Below are 15,570 nucleotides of genomic sequence, written 5' to 3'. Positions count from 1 at the left end.
TTATGTGACCAAGTTCGTAGTGTCGTGCAATAAAGACTGCACCATCGGTACCCCCTCCTATTTTTTTTTACGAATTTATGTTATTAAATTTGAGTTATTCAAGGTTATTCAATTTGAGTTTATATATTGTGCCATTTTCTTAAAAAAAAGGATTGATTTGTCTTTCAGAAATGCTTCATGGCCATGGTTTGTGACATTTTCAGATATACATACTGGAATGTATTATGCAAACGTGACCGCAGTTCAGTTCAGACTATGCATTGAGCATCACAGTATTACAGCGGCTTGTATGCATTCGCTGTTTTCGCTCATTGTTTTATTGTAGAGTGTTTGGCTGTTGTACCTTTCCACCTGATAAGCCACTTCGTTGAGCTGCCATTTGTGCCCAGGTCGCTTCTGAAAAAGAGCTACATAGCTCGGTGGGCCTTACCTGGGAAAATAAAATATATCTTTTTAAAAATGTCACTCACACTTCAATGAATGCGACTCCCGCTATTTACATATATTCATGCAGGTTTTACAGGTACATTTCACTGTAACGCAGTTCACAAGCTATGTATTAAATAACCCCTGTTTAATTTCGGTCCCAGCCCCTGTGAATTGACCTGTTAGGTCCAGCTGCTACAGCACATATCTCGCATTGTTCGGCGTGGTCACAAGCGAGTGCTGGCAACCAAAAACACTCCCGTAACAAAGCACTCTCTCTCCGCTGCTCACAACCTTTGTACTTCTCTCCGCAGGGGATTTCTCCACCTACGCTGTTATTTCACCATGATCGACAGCCGCCCCCTTGCCTGTCGTTTTCGACGAGTTATGTTCTATCGTCTTGCGTCGCAATCTCGGGGATAATGCCCACGTTATATCGTTCCACTGCGGGACTGGTGGGGGGAATTCTGGTTATTGGTCTTGCCAAGCCACTAGCGGTTAAGGCTGATCCATATTGTGATACCTCCTAACGATCTTTGCGCTGGTGCCAACGCCAACATTGGTGGCTCGAGGCCCTCCCCCGACCATCCCGTGTACCGTTAAGGACGCGAGGATTTGCTGTTAAAACTAAACGGAAGGGAAATGTAATGCATGGAGAAGCAATGCAAAGCATGAATCAGTTCCTGCCTTCGATAAGTATTGTCACGTTATTGAATGTTCACTCGTCAAACTGTTTACCATTAAAGCGCACTCTGTTAAAACCCGAGCGAGAATCCCGCTCATGTGTAAACGCTAGCGGGAGCTTTTTTGACTTTCCATGTTGGCAAAAAACCACAATAGTTAACATTGTAAATCACGATTTAAAGCTTTCGTGACTGCAGGGATTAATCTTCTTGGTTCTTTCGGTAAAGTCACGTAGAAGGGAAATAATAAAATTAAAACATAATAAAATAATTCTCACGTTTCGGCCACAACGCAAGCAGCCGTCCTCAGGTGAAAACCAGGTCTGTCGGGGAGACAGACCTGGTCATTCAGACGCTGTCTCCCCGACAGACCTGGTCTTCACCTGAGGACGGCTACTTGCGTTGTGGCCGAAACGTCGTGAGAATTATTTTATAATGTTTTATTTTTATTATTTCCCTTCTACGTGACTTTACCGAAATAACCAAGAAGATTGTAAATCACTTTGTAATGTGTTTTAGGTACGGTGGCACAATCCAGATGTTAACCGGTTCCACGACTCTCAAGGTTATTTAGGCGCCATACATCAGCACAAACAGACTCGCCTTAAATTTTGAGTACAGTATTTCACTCCCCGTTGAGACTCATACAGGAGGGATGTCACTTGATCGTGCCTGCTGCGAGTGTACATCATTTTCTGTTTAATTCCTGCGCGTACGATCTGCTCGCCAACATGACCAGCATGTATTAAAATGTCAATCCTAACGGGGCTTATTATTGTCCAAATATTCGAGCGACCTTTGTAAATACTCATTTGGGTGTCATGCTGCCTCCTGCTGGATCAGCCTTCCCGACAATGTAAAGTAATACGACTCTATGTTTAGTTCAGTGCTATTTTCAAAATGCCATAACATGCAAACATGCCTGTCACACTGCATGCGGCAACAATGTCCCACATTGGCCTGCAGTGACCTTGAGAGGCGTGAAATGTATTTATTTATTCTCGCTAAATACGGAAGTCTAATTTCCTGTATGTAATTTATTGTAAGTGCTACATTATGCCATTTATATGCAAACATTGCAGCGCAGCGCAGCGGCCGGCATGTTGACCCCAATTTTACCAACCTGCGATGCATTGTAAGATGGGCCATCGCTGCCTAGGAAGACATGCCGGCATTTTGGTTTCAAATTAATGGGTGAACAAAATAAACAAATTAAAGACTCTTCATTCTCATACATAGTGACAGCTGATGACAATTCGCGTCAAACCGAGAAAGCCATTGGGATGCCACCTAAAATGAGATGCCATTCATGATAACCTTGAGTAAATAAGAAATATTTGTATGAGCTTTCATTACCGATTTTAATTCCTTACCTGAAACTGCACTGAAAAAAAATCATTAGGGAATTGTGCAAAGAAACTCTGTTGGGAATTCCCACTGCCTTCGTGGCGTTGATGTGAATTGAAATTCAGAACCTTCGGCGTTCTCCTCCTGTGCATTTTTTACTGGCAATTCAGATAGATATCACGAATTGGAGCTTTCCAGGCTGCTTGCAGCAACGAATTTAAATTCACACAACGGTGTTGTGAAAGCCCCCGGGGAATTCTGCTTCGATGGGTCTGATGGCGTCATGAATTCAAAAGGCGGTGATGCTGTTGTGATCATGGAAAACCCCTCGTATGAGTCCCTGTCCCTGGCCAATACCTTTATCTGCACCGATGAAGCCCATTCCCGGGCGTGGGGGTGCGACTGCCAAATGTGTGGCACATGATGCATTAGCTGCACGCGGAGCAGTTAAATCGATGTCAGTCTGCATAGTTGGCCAGCTTCGCATTGCTATGCACATGAAGATCAAAAGCGGGGTAATGCTTTGGAAGTTGTTATTATCACGCAGCATGGGAGAGTAGGTTGAATGCCCTTCAGATTAGAGAGGCCTCTGCAATGGCGTGAACAGATCTGTTCAGTGCAGATATTTACATATCTGCGCACGGACAACCTCCGAGTTAGATAACACACTTGAAATAGATCGTTTCACATTTGACATTAGCAGCAGGTCTGAAGACGTCATTTAAACCACCAAGCCATAGCACAATCCTTTCTTCTCGAGTGCGATTTGCCTTTTGCAAGTGTGTAGCTTTCAAAATGTCTCGGCTTCTATTTGAGTCGGAAGGCACAATTCTCATGGAGCGCATGCGTGTGGAATGGACGAGGTGGCTTTGAAATGTATTTAATATTACATTTATTCTTCTAATGGTATGCTAAATAAAGAAATTATTTTAGTGATCGCTCGCTTGAAAAAAAATTCGCGGGGCATTTGACATCTCTGGGGATTAAAAGGTGGCAGAAAAGGCCGGTGGATTGTATTGTAAGGTGTGGATATGGAAAAAAGTGTTCAGATTGGCCAAGGTGAAAACCCCATCAGAAGTGTGGGGTGAATGAATGCATAAATGAAAGATATTGGTGAAAATGTTTTAAATCATATTTTAGTTCCAGTCTGTTTTTCAAGCTCACTCTATTTGTTTCTGGCAAATCGCTACATAATTAATGTGTGCCCCCGACACTGTAGTTGGACTGAGTTTAATAATACATCAGAGATTCTAATCTGTTTATACTTCGGGGTAATATTTAATAAGGTGTGTGACATGCATTCCAGACCATGCATATAAATGACAGTGTTAATTCTAATATCTCATGCAAATTAAGGGATGGGATGCCGATGCTTAAAAGATGAAAGTTGCATGCATGGGGCCTTGGCTGATGCTTAGAATATTTTCCCCCTGCGACAATACGAATGCAAAAATATGTCTGGAGGGCTAGAATATAATACTTTAATGTTTTCAATTAGATTGTTTCACGTGCACACTCACTTGATGGATTTTATATTTATTTTTTCTTAAAGTGTACATTTATTTGCATTCATATCTACTCATTAAAATGCTTAAAACGTTGTCTATTTTAATGTTATGCATGCGCTCAAAATGTTTATACCTGCACGTTTGAAAATATTGCGATATAATATAGATTAATGAGTGAACTATATTATGGCCAGTGTGCGAATAGGGCACTTAGAGATGTTCTCTCTTGGGAACATTGTAGCTATTGCCCTTGTATATTAAATATTATTTATTTACCAAACAATCTTGCAGTAATTAAATACCTTTGCTTCACATCCACCCTCAGTATTGCCGTAGCTGTAGTGTGTTTGTATTGCAAGCATTTTCAGCAAGGCCCTGCAATGGAAATAATGGTAAAGACATATAGTTTCATAATTTAGGTGAATTGATTTTGATTTGAAGCTTTCGTGACTGCAGCAATCCATACTCTTTGGTTATTTCGGTAAAAGTCACGTAGGTATAAAATAAAATAAATCACGACGTTTTGGGCGCAACACAAAAGAGTTAGGTGAATGAGTTTATGGTCAGGTAGCTTGTGGTGGGGTACATTGTGGGTGTGCTCACTTCTCTTGCACGATGTCTGTCCAGTGTGTAAGAGGAGACCAACAACCCTCTACTGGGGCTCTGGTCTTCTAGTGGAGGCCCTTCTGCCATCAGTGGTGTAAGCAAGCAATTTCAGGGCTGCATCTTTACCATTTTTGTGAAGATATCTGAGTGCTCTGATCACTTGCATCCACACATGAAGATAGCACTGCCACTCTACGTGAATAGAAGCCAGAATGCTATTTTCTGCACTGTTTAATGTGGTAACGTTTAGCACAGAGGCTTGTGTTGCCGTTTTGGAGTAGGTAGCTAATGCACATGATGATGGCTCCATCTCTGCATGTTCCACCAACTCAACACTGAGTGTCAGGATGGAAAGTGTGCATCACCCAGCAATAATGATTGAATTACCATGTTTAATTTACCCGCGTAATCCGCACACGCAGGGGCCGTCGGTGAATGAATGCAAATTGACATTCAGGTTATTTGCATAGGCATTATGGTTTTATTCTCTGATAAACTTGGCAGCCAAAATTGCTTTCAGAGACAAATGCCTTCTAGAAAAGGACAGACGAGTAAGACAGTATTGGACTGAGTTTGTGGCAACACAATACACTCAAACAAGAATTTAGCGGGAAGATAAAGGCAGTGGCCTCGCAGAATACAAATGTTAATGTGCAGAATTGTTAATTTGTTATTTTGCCAACAGCATATTTTGCGTTGTGCTCGCAATAGATTAGGGGACGTCATGTACGTTGGTGGTAAGGTTTCCAAAAATACATTTCATTAATAATTAACAATCTAATTATTTTATTATATTATGCTATTTTATTATATTATTATATTATATTATTATGTTTAATTTTTATTATTTTATTATTTCCATTCTACGTGACTTTACCGAAAGAACCAAGAAGAACAATATAATTATCTGGAAAAGTGTCATTGTATAGTTTTAGATGTCCAATGTTCAGTCCATGGCACCTCACTGTCACCTCACTATTGAGAGAATGTCAAGCTGATTTCCCTCAAACTTCATTATATTTTATTGAATCACACGGCCACCATTGTAGCGAGGGTAGCATCTCCAGTGAAGTTGCTTGCATACACTTTCAGAATATTAGGAGGCATTTTGTAAGGTTTGAAAGCTTCCTTTTAAATTTCACGAAATCCCAGTGGTGAATTCCAATGTAATATTTTCTTTTTTGCCTATTCGCCATTGGGATATTGCATTTCTCGTGGTAGAAATATGCTTTGTGAGGGCAATGAATATAAGTGAAGTATCGTAAACAGGCTTACCATATGGTTATCGATCGTATTAAATAACTTCTTTATTTAATAATAACATCACTTGGCAATGGACACATTTGTAAATGTCTCTTAAGCCATACTGAATGTTGCAATCATACTTGTGAATAATCTTTTGTCACAAAGTGCAAATTAGTGTTTGGCATTCTTAATTGACTGTTGTATCATTGCCTCGCTGTGTTAATGCCGTTGACTTCAGATAACCCACGGTGAGAAAATAAAATCTGCAGATATCGCTTTGGCACACATGCACATAAGGAAGAAAATGTAGGTTTCAGTGACCATCTTAGAGTTAATGTGTTTAAATTGGCAAGGAATAGCAGCCAAAAGGTTTATATCTTATGCCACTTAATTGCCATTTATTCCATACTTAAGCAGGAATTGCAGGCCTCAGAGAGTACCGATATGAATCCGTCACGAACGTTCACTTTTATTCCAACCTTCTTCCACTTGCTGTACTCCGAGCTAAACATCTTTCAAGCGACATTAAGCTTGGTCCAGTGAATCGTTGTTCATGCACAGCAGTTTCAGTTCGACCACACGATGCTCTTGAGCCGACCACAGAGCCATAAAAACCACACAATGCAAAAAAAAATCATAGCTCGTTAAGCCCGTGTCCTGTATTTTAAAATTGGGCCTGATGGGTTTTCTCAGAAGCATGACATGCGTACAGATTTTGATTAATTTCTACACTTTATTACCATTTGCTATGTTTTGTCGGGGTATACCTGAATTATATCTCATGAAGATGCTCTCCAAGCACCCAAACGGTAAATAAAAGGTCATGCCACAGCACTGGAAGCCCTCGCAGAATAAATACATGAATCTTGAGTTTAAGCATGAATAATGCCTGATGTTTTCTCGAATCTTGGAAAATCTATCAGTGGGGTGATCAAGGCAAGACTCATTGCAGTGCTGTGCTTTGACCTTTGCGGTGCTGAAATGAAGCAGCAGTGGGATAGAGAGAAAAAAAATCAACTACACGTGCGACGTTCCGTTTGATTGATCTAAATCGAACAAGCAAGTGTTAGTTTGGGATTTTGTTATGATCCTACAAGCTAAGAGGGCGTTTGTATAATTAGATCGCTCCCATGTACATGGCCTTGGGAAGCTTTGTCAGCATGAAGTATTGCATATGGAGTATTTCACTATATACTGCAAAGTGTATGAACATAAGCATACTTCCCGTATAAATGCAATCAAGTGTTTTGAGAATCGGGAACAAAAGCATCATATAAAACCTTGAGTGAAGCTTATTTTTAAACATCAGATTTTGGAATGAGAGTACTAACATCATAAATATATATAAATATATGCAGTGGAACAACTCTTTTCTGGACTCTTATTTGCAGACCCAGTCCTGAAATCGTCCTATTATCTACGGGCCGATTCATCTTATTATCTGCAACATTTCAAAGCTGCAAGGTGTTACCTATAAGTGGTTCTTGTGATTTCAGAACTCATCAACGTTTTCCACGGTGTCAGCGTATACTTAAAGCTGTAACAGGGGAGATGAGAGGCGCTCTTTTGCGTTATCTCATTCTCAAGAGAGCTTTGCGATGAGTGTGATGAAAAAAAAATCGCTACAAAAATGTATCCTGTTATCCGCAATTTCTGGCAGATAATGCGATGAACGTGGAGCTAAACTTCTGTGCAAATTCCATAAGTTCCATTCCATGTCAAAAGATCACTGGCGATAATGATGAAGACGCCGACGATGTTTATGGTAATGATCATTATCATCATCATGCGCTTGCTGCTGTTGCTGACGCTGATATTGATCATGCCATTGCTTCTGCTGCGACTGATGTTGCTGCTGCTAATGATGCCATTTATTTACCCGGAAAAGCCTCACTGAGACTAAAGGCTCTTTTAATGAGATGTTTGCATGTGGGAGGAAAGTGCACTGCATTGTTACAACCCACGCACGATGCAAGGGGATAACTCAAAGGTCTGCAGAGATGATTTGCGAATTGTCAGAGAATAACCACCTCGCCGCCCGGCAAGTATGGTTCTCACAACAGTGCACGCACGATGCACCAACCCCGTGCCCAGAGGTGGATGCAGATACTTCCCACTTCCCCACATCAATAACAATTGGAGCATTTTCTTTGGTAAAGATGAAGGTGTGTCACTTCGGCTGCCTCGTAAGTGCTGGATCACAGGTGTGCGCCTCCACAGGTGTGCCCCACCACAGGTGCTCGTCACCGCAGGTGCGCGTCACCACAGGTGTGTGTCACCACGTCTGTCTCAATGTAAAGCGTTCAGGGATAGGAAGAGTTTTCACTCATATTACCAGGGGATAGAGGAAGGCGGACAAGAAAAGTGGTTCTTGCATCCATCATTGTGCGGACCTTTCAGTGCTGTCTACATGTTAGGCGTCGGTGTCCCACCAGGAACTCCACTTTCCTCCCAATATGCTTGAAACTAAATTGTCCAAACAACCCAATGCAAGAAGCCTAATGAATGTGAGGATTTTGACCAATTTAGACTCTTTTGGAGAAATCACATTACAGTATTATATTTCGTACACTGTTGGTAATATGTTATGAAAAAAATAATTGCACGAAGTGAGTAATTATCGCTAACATTAGTAGTGTTAGGATGTTTCATTTCGGTTGTGAGTGCTTTTTTGGATTTTTGGGCTTTTTCACCAAAGTGCCTTTGGCTCACAATTTCTTGTCCAATGATAAAAATATATATTTTATGTATTGATTAAATTCGAGATAAAAATGTTTTTATTCCATTTAACGTGGCAGTATTCATATAACACATAGATATTTTGATGCTCCATCAAATAGATTCTTCGTTTTTTGTATTTCATGAGAATGTTACTTCCAACTAAGCTCGCTTCTGAAGCCTTTGAAACAAATCAGTGGCATAGCAATGTAAGGGTTCTGTGATGACAGTCAGTCATTAAATTGGAAGTTCTTATTGCCTTTTGTCATTCACACGATTAAGGCGAAGATGAGTAAGTGTATTAACATGTGATGTATGGATAATTGCCTTCGAAAATTTAAAATAAAAAAAGCGTGAAGGTGTACAATCACATAACGTTATAATATTTTTCAGACGATATTAATAAATCAACTTTGTTACATTAAAAAAGAGCCATTTGACGTTTAGCTGTAGGTATGTTTCTTCCATAATGAGCATAGACTGCATTAATGGAGAGGGGGGGAAGGAAATCCTGAGCCGATAATGGTATTCACAGTGAATTGAGGTAAATTAACTTTCTGATCACCTGCTATGGAATTATGCATGAATTTTGACGCCATCATAATAAACTCCCACACAGACGGTGCACTATCGATACTTAAAATCCAAAAAAGCTGGCTGCCGTTTTAATGGAATATTTGATTACTTGCTGCAAGAAAATGGGTTTTCCACTCCAATGACCTAAGCAAATAGCTTTCTTTATTAATATATTGCATACCAAGTTGCAACTCAGCAAAAGATGGATAGAAATATACGAGTTTTGGGCCTTTGGTAAACATCGGTGGAGTGTTTCCCTTTTAAGATTGTTTTCCACGTGTACTTTTTGAATTCTAAATTTCGGATATATTTGATACAATTAAAACTCGCGTTATAGTTAACTCCACATAACACTTGAGCAGTTGAGAAATATAAATATCTTTTGCATAGTTGGTTTTCCCCGATGTGATTTATGACAATACATAAAGTGTACAGATTTAAACCGTGAATAATTTCCAAGCAATAGCCGGCCCCTTTTATATTTGACACGGTTACAATTTAATACCATTTAACAATCACGGAAACACGCCAACTGTCATTTAACACGGAGGGCGCTATAAAAGCTAAATAGGCTTCAGACCATAAACTCGGAGCCTTGCAGGATTTTCTCTCACTGCCTTTCCCCTTTTTCGCGAACAAAAAATCGTCCCATTTATGTAATCAATCAAGCTTGAAAAAATATCACGTACAATGTGAGGTTAGCATTATCCATTGCACATCATCTTAGCACAGATATTCATGAACTCGCTTACACTTTCGTTGGCATGTATACACAAATAATGAATATCCCCCTTTATATCCTTAACAGACTGTAGGAGCAAGCGCTGTTTGCAAGCACCTATAAAGCCCGGAACGGCAGACAAGGGGGGTAGGTGGGTGCCCGGCCGCCTTTGCCTCTCTAGTGGCGATGTTTACACACCACACCAGGTACTTATTTGAGGCTGACTCGACCTAAGGGAGGCCCAGGACAGGGCCGCCGGTTTCGTAGCGCAATGCGCTAACCGTTGACACTACCACCACACTGCTACACATTCACGTCGTCACACACGTAAAGGCACCACACACACACACAGACGCACGTTTGAGCAAGTGAAATTACACATTAGTCTTATTCGGCCGCCTGATATTTGAACAGTAAAGCTTGGAATAAGCAGAGCGTGCCGGGGGTTTTCCTTTTGTTTCGCCACCAAAGTCAAGCCCCCGTTGTGACGTAACAAAGCAACGGAGAGTTTCATTCCGGCACTGGCAACACATGTTGAAAAGTGAACCCGACCTCATCAAACCCCTCCCCTCCCCTTCTCCCCTCTTCTTTCACTCGTCTGTCTTCACGCAGCTTAATCTCCTGTCAGGGGGGGGCGAGGGCGATGCTCTGTGATATGTTTTGATGCTGCCTCACCTCTTCTAAATAATGCAGAGTTGGGGTGCGAGTGTGCCGTCTGCCGTGGCACATTTAGAGAGTCTCGCTGCAATGAGCCGGAGCAGCTTGACATCTCGCCCCCCTCCCCCGCGCGCCTCCTCTCTGTGTGCCCCACTGCTTCAGCCGCTCTTGTATGACGGTGTTCAGCCTGTGCGCGTGGTTACCTTCGTTTGCCTGACTTCCTGTATACAGTGGTACCCCGGAGATCGAACTTAATTCGTTCCAGAAGGCCATTGGAACACCGATTTGTTCGAACACCGAATTAATTTTCCCCGTTGGAATTAATGTAAATGACATTAATTGGTTCCACACGAAATAAATATCTCATTATAAAGCGTTTACAGTAATTACATGCATAAAATCATACAAAAACACAAGAAACACAATAAACATTGTGTATGGATTGACACCAAAAAACACTAAAATGAAGGAAATTAACGAAAAAGTTAAGGCACGATGTTTTGCGGGACTGCACTGGGTCAGAGATACGCGTTAACTGAGCCTCTCATACGGTAAAACCTTTGGGCAAGCGTCAAGCACGCTGGGTCATACGCGTCTCAGCCGTATACAGGTTCTTTCAAGTCGTGATTGCCCGTCCGACCTCTGAATTTCGTTCGGTTTCCGGGGCAAAAAATGTTCGGAAATATCGTTCGAACACCGATTTGTTCGAGTTCTGGTGCGTTCGATCTCCGAGGTTCTACTGTACAACGTCAGTCTACGTGCCGGTCCTGCATTAGGCAGTTCAACTCGTTCTTTAGTCTGCCCTCTCTGTGCAGAACATCGTCTGGCGAAGCTGGTCGTACTCCCTAGCGAGCCGTCGTACTCAAATTGTGAATGCTGTGGGTTTACTCTCCAGCAAAACCGGTGTGCTGATGTAGTAATTGGCCACCGTCTTGTTAACGTGACAAACTTTACTAATTGACTGTTTCGGGTGGTGGTCGGTGAACGACACATTTCTATTTACGCGATCTAGTCCAAAAACTTTCACCTTTATGATGGATAATATTTATTGCGAAAGCCAAAGTGTTCAACTATCTGCCCGTATCGTCCGTCATCTGTCCATCTGACCTCCTCTCTCTTTCTCTCTCGCGCACTCCTCTCTGGCTCGTGCTAACAAAAGGACTTCATTAATAAAATATAATGGTAAGACGACGCTGATTGCAACATAAAAGTGCAGCTGCGGATGAGATCGCGTTTCCAATGTGATAACAACGTAAAATAAGGTGAAATGCGCGTGCAAGACATGAATGGCTCTGAAAGATATATTTAATGCATTTATATGAAAAAGTTGAGACAACACATGGAGTCTACTTAATTACATGTGGGAGCATGTTGTATTACACATCACTCGGTGGTTATCTTAAATAGATTGTGAAAAAGGTAATGAATTTCAAATTAACTTGTAAATTAGGCTTGACAATTTTGACTGTTCAAGCAACGTTATTATTTCGGCCCTTGTATTTGCAAAGGAAATACACTGTGATGCAAAGGGTCACATGGGCAGATTCATGGCCAGCGGTTTTTTTTCACCTTTTTTCGGGATTCTGCATGTGTTTGTTTGTGGCCCAATTCAAACGTGCAGAACGGGTTCACAAACACAATGTGCTAAGCACTGCGCCACCAGTCTCTACATATATACAAAATACGCAAATATCAATGCAGTAGGACTGACAAAAGTTGATATAATCAACCGAATAATTAAGTATCTAACTGCATACTTTTCAAAAACGGAGGCAAAGGTTATAATTAAGTATCTAACTGCATACTTTTCAAAAACGGAGGCAAAGGTTATAATTAAGTATCTAACTGCATACTTTTCAAAAACGGAGGCAAAGGTTATAAAAACAGCCTGCCTGGATAACATCATTGCATAGATGGATAAAAAGGTTGCTGATAGCCAAAGGTTACTTACCATTGTTGGTAATACTGTACAGTCATGTAATGTATAATAATAGCTTACGGACCTTTATCAAACGACGCTTCACCATGCAGGTCAATGCCATTGATGCACTGGGGAAACCAGTGCCAGTTCAGATATCGATAACCGCTGATGTTATCTGTGACCAGGACCCGAACTTGGGTCACAAGGTTCGTAGAGAAGTGCTGGTACCCTCCACCAATGTCACTTGTGTCAACAGCCTATGCGCCTATAGAGGGCGTTATTTCGCGTGTTTGTGGATGAATATTTGAACTGGTTCTGGGACTCCCCGAGGTCAATTCGGCCTCGAAATCCGTAACTGGTATGGTATGTAAACATCAGTATTGGGGAGACAAAGGTGGCCAGGTGTGGTGTTGGCCACCCACCCCGTCATGTGTCGTGCCGACCTTCATAGATGCTCGCAAACAGCACTTGCCCCAACAGTCCATTAAAGGCTGTAGGGGAGATATTTGTCTTTGTCAATGTGTATGAGTTTTTGTGATTCAAAGCCATCGCTTTGTAGCTAAGGATTGGTGGGTCGCGTGGTGATTTATGGAATATCTAAACCAGCTGGGTTGCAAGACCACCAGGAGCAGAAAGTTGAAGAAGTGGATTTTTTTAAATTGGTCTTCGTAGATGTGTGCGTGTTTCCCACGTAACCGTGGGTTCTGTCTGGGTACTGCAGTTTCCTCCCACATGCCCCAGCGCAGAGCAGCACTGGGACACTCTGACCATGTCATGGTCCACCTAATTCCTGCATAGAGGCAGAAACTAAAGCTCTGTAAACCTGCTGTGAGGACATCTAAACAGTGGACCAGTGAGGCTATAGAGGAATCGCGGGCATGCATGGACTGTACTGACTGGGATATGTTCACGACTGCTACCAATAGTCTGGATGAACTCACAGAGGCTGTGACGTCGTACATCAGCTTCTGAGGACTGCTGTATTCCAAAACGCACCAGGGTGAACTTCAACAACAACAAGCCCTGGTTCTCAGCAAAGCTCAGAAGGTTGAGGTTGGAGAAGGATGAAGCGTTTAAGAGTGGGGATAGAGACAGATTCAAGGAGTCGAAGAACAGGTTTAGCAAGGCGGTGAGAGAGGCTAAACGACTGTACTCAGAGAGACTAAAACACCAGTTCTCTGCTAACGACTCTGCTTCTGTCTGGAGAGGGCTCAGGCATATCACCAACTACAAGCCCAGAGCCCCCCACACCACTAACGACTCCCGCCTGGCCAACGACCTGAACGAGTTCTACTGCAGATTTGAAAGACAATTGGACTGTCCTGAACTACCCATTCCCACCCAAGAGGCCCCTATCCCGCCCCCCACTACAGAGACAACTATCTCCATCCAGGAGGGAGAAGTTAAAAGACTTTTCAAGAGGCAGAACCCACGCAAAGCAGCTGGGCCGGACTCTGTCTCTCCAGCCACCCTCAGGCACTGCGCGGACCAGCTGTCTCCGGTGTTCACCAACATCTTTAACACCTCATTGGAGACATGCCATGTACCAGCCTGTCTCAAGTCCTCCATCATCATTCCAGTGCCCAAAAAGCCAAGGCCCAACAGGACTAAATGATTACAGACCCATCGCCCTTACCTCCGTGGCAATGAAGTCTTTTTAGCGTCTGGTCCTGGCACACCTCAAAGCCATCACAGACCCTCTCCTGGACCCCCTTCAGTTTGCCTACAGAGCCAACAGGTCTGTGGATGACGCAGTTAACATGGCCCTCCACTTCACCCTACAGCATCTGGACTCCACAGCATCCTACGCCAGGATCCTGTTTGTGGACTTTAGCTCAGCTTTTAACACCATCATCCCTGCCCTGCTTCAGGGCAAGCTCTCCCTGCTGAACGTGCCAGACTTCACCTGCAGATGGATCACAGACTTCCTGTCTGACAGGAAGCAGTGCGTTAAGCCGGGATCACAAGTTTCTGCCTCCAGGTCCATCAGCACCGGATCTCCTCAGGGCTGCGTCCTTTCCCCTCTGCTCTTCACCCTGTACACCAACAGCTGCACCTCCAGTCACCCGTCCGTCAAACTCTTGAAGTTTGTGGACGATACTACCCTAATTGGGCTCATCTATGATGGGGATGAGTCTGACTATAGGAGGGAAGCTGACAACCTGGTGACCTGGTGTAGCCAGAACAACCTGGAGCTTAATGCTCTTAAGGCCGTGGAGATGGTTGTGGACTTCAGGAAGAATACAGCCCCACTCACCCCCATCACCCTGTGCGACTCCCCAGTCAACAATGTGGAGTCCTTCCGCTTCCTGGGCACTATTCTTTCCCAGGACCTCAAGTGGGAACTGAACATCAGCTCCCGTATCAAGATAGCTCAACAGAGGATGTACTTCCTACGGCAGCTGAAGAAATTTAATCTGCCAAAGACAATGATGGTGCGCTTCTATACAGCCATCATTGAGTCCATCCTCACCTCCTCCATCACCATCTGGTACGCTGCTGCCACTGCCAAGGACAAGAGCAGACTGCAGCGTATCATCCGCACTGCTGAGAAGGTGATTGGCTGTAATCTACCAACCCTTGAGGACTTGAACACCTTGATGACCCTGAGGCGAGCGAGGAAGATTGTGGACGATTCCTCTCACCCTGGATACTCTCTGTTCCAGCTACTCCCCTCCGGCAGAAGGATGCGGTCCATCAGGACCAAAACCTCACGTCATAAAAACATTTTCTTCCCATCCGCTGTTGGCCTCCTCAACAAGGCCAAGGGCTTAAAATGACTTTTACACTTAAAATGACTTTTACACTTACTATAACATCTTATCTACATAATTACACCTTGTCATACTTACAGCGTGTTATCTTATTTGTATTTTTGTATTCCAAGACTGTATATTACGGCTACTTCACATTTAACATTTCACATTTTATATGGTCTACTTATTCATAATTTTACATACTTTAGCCCGTTAGTATTAGTTATACCTTGTAACGTTAGTATAGTTAGACTGTATATCACCTATTTAAGTTTTTTAAGATTCTTACATGTTAAATGTATGCACCTTCCGGCCATAGTAAATTCCGTGTATGTGCAAACTTCCATGGCGATTAAAACCGTTTCTGATTCTGAGGGGGGGGGGGGGGGTTGAGAAATGTGACGTC

The sequence above is a fragment of the Lampetra fluviatilis genome, chromosome 17, assembly GCF_964198595.1.
Source record: "Lampetra fluviatilis chromosome 17, kcLamFluv1.1, whole genome shotgun sequence".
NCBI lineage: Eukaryota > Metazoa > Chordata > Hyperoartia > Petromyzontiformes > Petromyzontidae > Lampetra > Lampetra fluviatilis.
The sequence above is the reverse complement of the archived record's forward strand: the minus strand, read 5'-3'. Positions refer to the sequence as shown.